An 11,792-nucleotide genomic window follows, 5' to 3' on the forward strand; every position below is an offset into this window, starting at 1 on the left:
TCTGTGGGGTTAACTTGGTAAGTACCAGTTTTAAAACACTGACAGTATTCTCATCCCCATTTTATTTTGCATTTTACTTCTTCATTTTCTTTCCCAATAATAACTGCGAGAAGAGCACAGTTATCCCTGTTTTATAAAATTGTGCTTGAAGAAGTCGGGTAACTTGTTCAAAAGCCCAGAGTTTCTGAAGAAGAGACCAGAACTATTTATGCATTTATAAAAAAAAAAAAAACTAGACATAGAAATGTAAAGGCTTAATCAAGACTAGCAGAATAATTTTGAGACTTTTCAAGTAATGTTTTGACTCTAGAAAGTAAAGGTCATGGACAAAACACTGGCTTTGTTATACAGCACTAATTAGAAGCTGGTAATTAAGCTTTTCATTTTTCCTCACACTTGCTCCTCTTCCACCAGTTGCTTCTAGGGTTTTTTTCTTCTGCTCTCTTTTCTACTCTACGATTCATACAGGGCAACCTAAACCATCTCCCCGCGTTCAAAATTCATCTGCTCATGACTCACTCACAAAATGTGGAACCTAGCTGTGTATTAAGTAGCCTCACTGGAAGACACCAGCCTGGGAGCCTCCAGACAGTAGCTATTGTGGGATTCACCCGGGGAAGTCCATTTTTAATATTTGGGGGTTTTGTTTTGTTTTGTCATCAGAAATGCAATACTTCTTATTGAAAAAATTAGAATATTATAGAAAAGTATAAAAAATCCATGCTCTCACCAAGAAAAAATTATGTCCTAAGAAGGAATATATTTGCCCTAATTCCAGTACGCTCTGTCTTAGCAGGCAGCAGCACAGCACAGTACTGAAGAACTGCGAGCGCCACACGCATCTGGCTTTGTGATCCTTGGTTCACTAGCTGTGCAACCCAGTATATGAAATGGGTATTGATTAAAATAAGACACATAAAGCTTGCGATGTGAAGGGGGCGACGTGGGCCTATTCAAAATCAGTTCCGGGAGCAGAGTAAGAGCAGAGCAAAGGCAGGAAAGGGGGAGGGCTTCTAGCTTTTTCTTTATGGTCCCAGAATTTCCTCCCTCCTGCTCTGAGGCCTGCTAGCTCTAGCCTCCTGCCTGACAGCTGAGCTGGAGCACGTGCTAAAATGGCAGCAGGTTGTTTTAGCACTGCATGTGGGTAAGTGGGCGTTCTTTGCCCTTTGGACACAAGATTCCTGGGCTCGGTAGTTTCCAACCTTTTGCCAAAAGAGCCTCCTTGCTTACTTTACTCCCACAATCATGGCGTATTTGTCTACAAAGAGAAATTATTGAGTAATAATTGCTTCCCTTTCGTTTGAAAAGTTGAGCCTAATCTTACATAACAACCAAGCCAGGCTTGTCCCCAGCTTGCGTCTACCAGCATTGCCTCCTGTGCTAGAACTCCAGCTGAAAGTGAGAATGTAGCTATTAGGACCCCAGGAATCATGATGGATAGCAAACTGTAGTTAGAATTAGGACCTTTAAAAATCCTTATTGCAGGGCTGGAGAGATGGCTCAGCGGTTAAGAGCACCACTGCTCTTCCAGAGGTCCTGAGTTCAATTCCCAGCAACCACATGGTGGCTCACAACCATCTGTAAAGAGATCCGATGCCCTCTTCTGGTGTGTCTGAAGACAGCTACAGTGTACTTATATATAATAAATAAATAAATCTTAAAAAAAAAACTCCTTATTGCAGTTGAGGGCCTGGGAATCAGAGCTGTGCAAAGCACAGCCTCACTTAATAAGCCTCAAGACCGTAAACCAATAAAGTGAGAGGGCTTTAGACACTGAAACAGTTAAATTTACTCTATAAGCTTAGAAATTACAGGTATTAGGGCAGTGGTTCTCACTTGCCTGGTGCTGAAGCCCTTTAATACATTTCCTCATGCTGTGGCGACCCCCAATCATAAAATTATTAATATAATTTTGCTACTGTTATGAACTGTAATGTAAATATTTTTGGAGATATAAGTTTGCCAAAGGTTGTTACCCACAGGTTGAGAACCACTGTGTTAGAGGGATTTTTGCAACTATCAAACTGAGTGGTTGTGATTTTTAAATGGTTGCGATTTTTAAAAATGTTTCTATAGCTCGATAGCTATAAAAATCATAATTTTTATTGAGGTGCCCATTTGAGTTGCCCATCACAAGGCAGCAGCCACCTTCCCGGGCAACATTTCTTGCTGCTGCTCCCCCACTGTGACATTCCCACACACTGTAGACAGCGGTAAGGAGGTTAGAGACTGTCTTCTTCAGGCGTGTAAACCTAGCTCCCAGATAGGCCTTGGCCAGAGCAGCTTAATCAATGCCTGTTCAATGGATGGGTGATTGTAAAGGACTGGCATCCAGAAAGGTAAGCAGAGTACTTTCCAGCCATGGCTCGCACATTGGTGTCCTGCCTGTGATCTGGGGACAGTAGAGCCAATGTTTCCCTGTGAAAGTGTCTCCCCAGGCGAGACCATGACCTTAAATGAACCCTGCTCCCTAGCCAGTCTGCCCTCAGTTTGTCCCTCCTCTTGTAATCCCCCTTGTCCTGACCAAGTACCACTTATCAGGAAGCCACCACATCCCCGGTGTCTTTTATCTATCAGACTGAGTCCCAGAATTCTTTGCTTTTTTTTTTTTTTTCTTTTCTTTTTTTTCCGGCAGAATTCTTTGCTAACCTCCCTCCCCTTAACCTGGTTCCCATGGCTCTAGGTTCACACACCACCATGTCCAGGACACTTTGCATTTCCAGAGGCTGGGGTTGAGGCTAAATATTTTTAGGGGTGTCTAATGTTCATGTGTCAGTCACAGTAGACCATGAGCTCATTTAAACCTGGACTGGGTCACTCACCTCTATGTGAGCAGTGTCTGGCATCCAGTCATCCCTGACTGCTGCTGAGTGAATTAATCTAAAATAGGCTTGCCACTCCGTATTCATTCGTGGATTCTCTGCATCATTCTGTGTGTCTGAGGGCCAGTGCATGCGGCTCTGTGCTCATGTAGAGAGCACACTGAAGTAGGGAAGACAGATGGTAAACATGGACACCATCGGGTTACTTAGTTACATATTTTGATACTGTGTTGCTGTCAAGGTTTGAATGTGAGATGTATCCCACAGCCTGTCCTTTAAATGCTCAGTCCTCAGCTTGTCTGGGAAGCTCCAGAGCCTTTAGGAAGTTGGGACTGACTGGAGGAAGTAGTCCACTGAGGCAGGCCCCTCAACAATGTATCTGCTTTAGATCCCTGCCCAACCTTTGCTCCCTGATCTCTTAAGATGTGAAAAACACATTCCAGCCCAACTCTCAGACATATATGGTAGAATGCTGCCCTTGCCACAACAGACTGTGACCCTCTGGGACCATGAGCCCAAAGAACATATTGCTCCCTTGTTACTTGTTCTGCTCCACAGTGACCAGAAAGTAACTAACAAGCTGGATGGGCAATGCCCGAGTTACTAATCTAAAAGTGCCCTCTGTCATCCATGAAACCACCCCTTTCCTTTCCTGACCCAAGTGATTTTCCTTTGAGCTACCTTGTTGGCTCTATAGAGATGTATAGATATTTTTTCCACTTTTCCATCTTCTTTCTTTAAAATTTAAAAAAAAATACATTTATCTATTTATCTGAGTGGGGAGCAAATGCCACAGTGCACACATGTAGCAGTCAGAAGACAACTTATGTTAGTTCCTTCTTCTACCTCATGGCTCAAACTCAGGTAATCTGGCTTGGTTGCCAATGCTTTAATCCAATAAGCTGTCTTGCTGGCTTTTCTGTATGTTTCTTTTGCTAAAATCTGTCCCTTCTACTCTGGCATGAGTGCTATCCCATTAGTAGTCATGAGTAATTTGCCAACATACATTTCTCATACTCTGCAGTTTTTAATAGTTGTTCATTGATTCAACTAAAATCTGTATTTATCTGCTTTAATTTCTTAAAGTCCTGTTGTCAGAATGGAGCATGCAGTGGTAAATTAGTTAAGATCCCAGAGAGATGGCTCAGCCATTAAGAACATTCCATTCCCAGCACCCATATCAGGCAGCTCCAAGCTACCTGGAACTCTAGCTCCAGGGTGTCTGGTGCCCTTTTCTGGCCACTTCCATACCTACCCACACAGTGTGGATACTGACAAACACAAAAGGAAAAATTATATTTTAAAAGATCCTTGCTCTCGTGGAAGTTCTATTTTATAGGGAGACAAAGACTATTTAGTCCATGTTCTCAGTGTACAGCCCTACCTTCTACATTGAGAAAATGCAAAGAAACCATCAGTACAAATTATTAGGTGTGTCTGTTCTAACGTGCCAGGGGTCTGCTGAAGGACTTATAAAATATCCATTTGCTTTGTATAACCTGGAATTTTGACTAAAAAGCAGTGGGCATTGTTTGAAAGCATTGCAAAACAAAACAAAAACAAAAACAAAATCTACCAACTTTCAAAGTCTTGGGTCATAACAAGTCAAAGACAAAGTCAAGATCAAAGTTTATCACAAAGCCTGAGAGAAAAGAATAGGAGAGATTCTTTGAAAATTAAAAAGTGCTTGTGCTTTGGGGAGAATTTAGAAAGCTATGCACATTCTCAGAGCAAGATGCATGTGCAGAAAAGACACAGGAAGATACTTAGCTGTTAGTTTGGATTGGTTCCTGGCTTAGTCCAGGCCTGGCTAGACGTCAGAGTGCTCCTTCATTTCTTCTTTTTGTAATTTTAAAATAAATTTTATTTTAAGTATTACATAAAAACACATTGCCAAAAAAGTCCCCTTCCTGTTTTGTCTTCTTTGTTTCTCTCTTTCCCATAAGAAAGCTGGTAGATCTGATAGATAAATTGGGCACAATTGCAACTTACCACATCATACAAGAATGACTTGTTTTTATACATCAGCAATGGCCAATTCAAAACAAAGTAAGTCCAGAGGCTGGAGAAATGACTTACCAGTTAGAATCATGTACTACTCCTCTAGAGGACCCAAGTCCAGTTACCAGCACCCATACTAAGTGTTTAGCAGGCACCAGACACACATGTACACACACACACACACACACACACACACACACACACACACAACAAAATAAAACTAATTAAAAGGAAAGCAATTATATTAATATCAAGTTCTAACAGAATAAAATATATAGGAATAAATTTAGTCAATTGCACACTGAAAACTATGAAACATTCATGAAAGAAATTATATAAGATCAAATACCCAGAATGACAAATACCCCCTTTGTGAACAGGAAGTCAAATCATTAACATGTTACTGCTACCCAAAGAAATGTACAGAATCAACATACTATCAAATGTTCAACTATCTGTTTACAATGGAAAAGCCAATCCTCAAATTCACATGGAATTGGAAAGGGTGCTAAACAGAATGGCAACCCCTAAACAAAATAATTTATTTATTTGTGGGGGGAAGGTCATGTACAAAGTGTTGGTATTCTGTCTAAGCTCCACCCCGACAGCTACCTGGGAACAGCCAGGTACACTCCGCCCCACAGTTGCCTAGCAACAGCCAGCTGTGCCTGACTATAAAGGGGGCTGTTTGCCCCCCTCCTCATTCTCTTTGTTCTCTTCTCTTCCCTGCTCTTCCCCTCTTCCTTGTCCCTTTTTTCTACCTCCCAACCCCTTCCCTCCACATGCTATGGCCGGCCTTTCCTCTCCTCTCTTCTCTCATTAAACCTTTCAACTTGTAAGAATTGGTTCTCTCTTTGCACCATGTGGTCCTGGGGCTCAAACTCAGGTGGTCAGCACTGGCAGCAAGTTCCTTTATCCACTGAGCCATCTTGCAGGCCCCCAAAGAAAAGCTTTAAAAGCAGTTGTAAGACTCATACTCTTGATTTCAAAACTCATTGCAAATCTACAAAACTCTAAATGATACTGATCTAGCTTAAGGACAGAAATATATACCAGTAGGACAGAATTAAGAGTCCAGAAAATAAGCCTTCAAGAATATAACCAATTGCAGGGCAGTGGCGGTACACACCTTTAATCCCAGCATTTTGGAGGCAGAGGCAGGAGGATCTCTGTGAGTTCCAGGCCAGTCTTGTGTACAGAGTAAGTTCCAGGACAGTCAGGGGTACACAGAGAAACCCATCTCACAAAAAATAATTTTTCACCAGAGTACACAGTTTGTTCAATGGGGGAAAATAGTTGCTTTTATAGGTGGTTCTAAAACAATTAGATTATCATCAAAAAATTAGAAGTAGTCAGGAAAACTAGATATCTGCATGTATAAGAATTAGATTATCTCTTACCCTGCAGGCATACACACACACACACACACACACACACACACACACACACACACACACAAGTTAAGATGTATCAGGGTCCTTAATGTGGGTCAGGGGAGATGGCTTCATTGGTAGAATTCTTCCAAAGCATTAGTTCCTAAGTTTGACCTCCAGCACTAGACCTACATGGAAAAAGGAGAGGATGCATGTAAGTTGTCCTTTGGCCTCATGTGCACTATAGCTTATGTGTGCATGCACTCACAAATTAAATATGTAGGAAAATTTTTGAAAAAAGATAAACATGGGAAAGTGATTGAGGAAGATGCCTACACACACAAACACATAAAAGTGCACACATACACACAAAGATACAATAAAACTCTGAGACTATAGACACAACTTCAAGACAGATGAATAGGCACAAACTTTCTGAAAAGAATTCCAGTAGCATCAGAGTGTGGTGGCACATGCCTTTAATCCCAGTACTCAGGATATAAGAGGCAGGTGGATCTCTGTGAGTTCCAGGCTAGCTGGGTCTACAAATTGAGTTCTAAGACAATCAGGGTTGTACAGAGAAACCTTGTCTCAAAAACAAACAACTCCAGTAGCTAAGGACATAATCTCAAGAACTGACAGATGGATTGCATGAAGATAAAAAAGCTTCTGCACAACACAAGCCAGCAGCAGAATTTGAGACAGTCCACAGAGAAAATCTTTGCCAACCAGACATCTGACAGAATCAGTACCTAGAATTTAAAGATTCTAAAAATGAAACAAACAACATCTTTATTCATCACATAAATATAAACATTGAGATTCCATTTCATCTTTGCTGAAAGGACCATTATCACTAAAACAGGTGTTTAGTAGTTCAGTGGTTAGGAGCACTGGCTATCATGAAGATCCTGGGTTTGATTTGTAGCACCCATATGACAGCAAACTACTGTCTATAATTCCAGTTCCAGGATACTGGCCTCCAGGGGCACTAGTGATTTACACAGATGCAGGTAAGACACACACATCCGTGTTTATTAACTTTGTGTTTTGTTTTGTTTCATGACCAGGCTTCTCTGAATAGCTCAGGCTGTCCTGAAACTCATTTATAGACCAGGCTGGCCTCCAACTCAAATCTGCCTGCTTCTGTCTCCTTAGTGCTGGGATTAAATGTGTGTGCCATCAAGCCCAGTTCACCCATACATTTAAGGAAAAAAAGATCAATCGAGGAAGATGCCTGCGGTGTACACATACACAAATAATTTTTCAAAAGGAAAACAGCATATGCCTGTGAGCATGTGGGGGAAGGACTGCTGGTGGGACTATAAATCAGTGCTGGTCAATGGGTGCAAGTGTTTACTGAACACAGGAATGGCAACCCAAGCATGTCCCCTGGATTCCACAAAAGTGGCAGGAAAGAACCAACTCCTATGAGGTGTCCTTTGATCTCCACGCATACATGGCATGGCGCATGCCTGCATACGTACATGCATGGCAAATGCACACACACACACACACACACACACACACACACACAGGGAGACAGGTTGATTTTTAAAGAAATATAATAAGTACCATAAATCATTCCTCGGTATAACCTAGAGAAATCTAAGTCAACATACCACAGAACACCAATGCTTATTGCTGTTCTGTTCACAATAGCCAAGTTATGCAGCCAGCCTAGATAGTCATCAACAGATAAACCATTAAAAATGTGACAGAGATACAGTTGAGCTTTATTGGGCTATAGAAAAGAATGAAAATGAATGGAACATGTTAGGTAAAACAAGCTAGGCTCGAGCAAACATTGCATCTGTCTCTCATAAGTGAAATCTAATGCATAGATAGCATAAAAGTAGAGGGGGACTACAAGTGGGAAGGAAAAAGATCTACTGGGAAAAGAAAGGGTATGAAATGTAGGTTTAAATGTGGCATGAAAAGAGAAAATGGGCCATCTGTGGGAAGAGGTCCAGCAATAGTGGGAAAGAAGTATGAGTGCAGGACAGAACAAGATATAATGATATTATACTAAGGAAATGTCATAATAGGGCTAGCAAGAGGGTTCAACTGGAAAAGGCGCTTGCTGCTAAGTCTGATGACCATACTTCAAACACTGGGACCCACAGAGTAGAAGGAGAGAACTGACTCCCAAAAGGTATCCTCTATATAGGTACCAATGTGTGCACTAAACAAACAAACAATTAAGAAGAGATCATCACATTAAAGTCCATTGTTTTATAAGCTAAAGTTTGTAAAGAAAAATATGAAATTGGACATCTTATTCATATGATATATAAAACTAACTAGGAATGATTTAAGAACCTAAATACAAGACCCCAAATCACAAAACACTTAAGAAAAATAGAAATTGACACCTTTTAAATGTGATATTAAAAGCATAAGTTATAATAAAAAATGAAAATTAGACACATAAAAATGTTAAATTTATGTATTACTAATAAAGTGAAAATACAGCTAACACAATGGGAAAATTATAACCATTTTTCATAGTTCTCAGTGGTTATGTTCCACAAAAGCACACTGTGTGGCAGAGAGGCAGGCAAATGAGTTCCAGGATAGCTAGGACTACACAGAAAAACCCTGTCTCAAAAAACCAAAAAAGAAAGAGGGAGGGAGGGGGGAGAAGGAGGAGAGGAAGGGAGGGGGGAGGGAGGAGGAAGGAAGGGAGGAGGAAGAGAGGGAGGGAGGGAGGGGAGGGGAGGGAGGGAGAGAAGAAAGGAAAAGGAAATCCTGAATAGAGGCTGGAAGATGTACTGCTCTTTTAGAAAACCTGAGTTCAGCTCCAAGTATTCACAACTGCCTATAATTCCAGCTCCAGGAAACTTAATGTCCCTGACCTCCTAGGGCATCTGCACTCAGGTATACACCCCATATCAAGACATACACACATATATAAAAATCTAATAAAATAAATCCTGAAAATACTGAACAAGAAGATGGGATGATACATGCCTTTAATCCAGAACTTGAGAACAGGGCAAGGAGGATGAAGAACTCAGGTCTTCCTTAGCTACGTGGTTTCTGCCTGGGTTACATTAAGACAGTTTCAGACAACAAACCAGAAAAACACAATGCAAGCCTCTGGCCCTTCCATATTTTCATCAATTAATCCCTAAACTTGTTTATGCATTTCTGTTTACAGATACCTCAGTTAACATGCTCTGTCAATTAATTAGCACTGAATTAATGGCCAGCAGCATGGTAGCTCTACTGGAATAAGCTTAGCTAGCATGCATTTCCCCACAGGGCACAAGGCAGACTCACCACACTTACTAGGCAGCAACCCAGCCTTACATTTAAAGCAAACAATGAAATCAGCAAGGGGAAAAGAAGCACAAAAATACTAACCATAACCAACAGTACACTATGAAGTGTTTCTTTGCATTAGGAGAGGTGAATGCCACCTAGTGGACCTCAGTTGGGAATGTGTTCGGACAGCACAGATGTTTTGCTATTCTGTGCACACAGACGAATAGCCACAAATGTGCATCAAGTATTGAATTGGGGTTTGCAAGTAAATTTTAATGAGTAGGAGCATTTGCATATACAGAATCCACAAATAATGAGGACTGACTATATTTACAAACTGTGTCTCAGATAAGACTGTAACACCAGATTATACAAAGAATTTCTAGAACTCAACAAATGAATAACCCAATTAAAAGCCAGGCAAATGACTTGAACGAACATTAACCAAGAAAGGTATACAAATGGTCATCACCATATGAAAAGATGATGTCATTATGAAAATGCCAATCAAAACCACAATGATATATTTCACATCCAAGATGGCTATCATTTTGTTCCCTACTTTATGTTAACTATACAATGCAATGGGAAAAGATATGAGAAAATGGAACCCTTTTATGTTGCTGGTGATATGTGAAATGCATAAGATTCTGTGGGAAGCATTTTGGCATTGTAAATGGGTTGATGGTTTCTCAGAAAGTTAACCAATTATGCCACTAGGGGTAGTGGTACAGTCCTGTAACTCTAGCACTCAGAATGAGGAAATAATAAGATTGTGGGTATTCCGAGCTTTTGGGCTAATATCCACTTATCAGTAAGTACATACCATGTGTGTTCTTTTGTGACTTGGTTACCTCAACTCAACTCAGAGACCACATGAAGCTCAAGAAAAAGGAAAACCAAAGTGTGGATGCTTCAGTCCTTCTTAGAAGGAGGAACAAAAATACTCACAGGAGGAAATATGGGGACAAAGTGTGTTGCAGAGACTGAAGGAAAGGCCATCCAGAGACTGCCCAACCTGGCGATCCATCCCATATACAGCCACCAAACCAAGACAACATTGCGTATGCCAAGAAGTGCTTGCTGACAGGAGCCTGATATGGATGTCTCCTGAGAGGCTCTGCCAGAGCAGGACAAATACAGAGGCAGATGCTCACAGCCAACTACTGAACTGAGAACGGGTCCCCAGTGGAAGAGTTAGCGAAAGGACTGAAGGAACTGAAGGGGTTTGCAACCTCATAGGAAAGAACAACAATATCAACCAACCAGACTGTTCAGAGCTCTCAGGGACTAAATGACCATCCCAAGAGTACACAGGGACGGACCTATGGCTCCAGCCACATATGTAGCAGAGGATGGGGCATCAATGGGAGGAAAGGCCTTTGATCCTGTCAAGGCTCGATGCCCCAGTGTAGGGGAATGCCAAGGCAGGGAGGTAGGAGGGGCAGCACCCTCATAGAAGCAGGGGGAGATCGCAGGTTTCTGGAGGGAAAACCCGGAAAGGGGATAACATTTGAAATGTAAATAAAAAAAAATCCAATAAAAGAAAAGAATGTTAAAAAAAAAAAAAAAAAGGATTGTGGGTTCAAAGCAAGCCTGAGTAATACAGTAAGTTGGATTACCAGTCTGGGATGGACTTAAATTTTTATCTTAAAAATATTAAACATAGAATTCATCATATAAATAAGAGTACTACTCCAAAATGTAATAACTAAAGAACTAAAAACAGGGACTCAAAAAGACTTACAGGCCAGAGTTAAAGTTCATTGCAACATTAGTCACAAGAACCTGAAGATGGAAACATCCCAAGTGTCCATCAACAGATGAGGGGATAGTCAAAAATTAGTACGCGATGAACTATGATTCAGTCATCAAAAGGGAACATTATGATATACATTACAACATGGATGACCTTGAAAGCATTAGGCCAAGTGAAGTAAGGTAGACACAGAAGGAAAGCCTGGGGTTGGGGATTTAGCTCAGTGGTAGAGCGCTTGCAAGGCCCTGGGTTCGGTCCTCAGCTCCAAAAAAAAAAAAAAAAAAAAAGGAAAACCTGTGTTTTCCACCACTTGAAATATCAAGAGGAGGCAAATTCATAGGCCAGGAAGTAGACCAGAGGTTACCAACAGTAAGGATATGGAGTTATTGCTTAATGGTTACAAATTTCTGTATGGGGTGATGAAAAAGTTTGGGAAATTACAGTGATGGTTGTGTAACACTGTGAATATAATTTAGTGCCATTAAACTGTACACTTAAAATTATAACAGCAACTACTATGCATATTTTACCACATTTTTTAAAAAACTGGCTCAATAGAAAAAAATC

This window comes from Rattus rattus, chromosome 1, assembly GCF_011064425.1.
Source record: "Rattus rattus isolate New Zealand chromosome 1, Rrattus_CSIRO_v1, whole genome shotgun sequence".
NCBI classification, from domain to species: domain Eukaryota; kingdom Metazoa; phylum Chordata; class Mammalia; order Rodentia; family Muridae; genus Rattus; species Rattus rattus.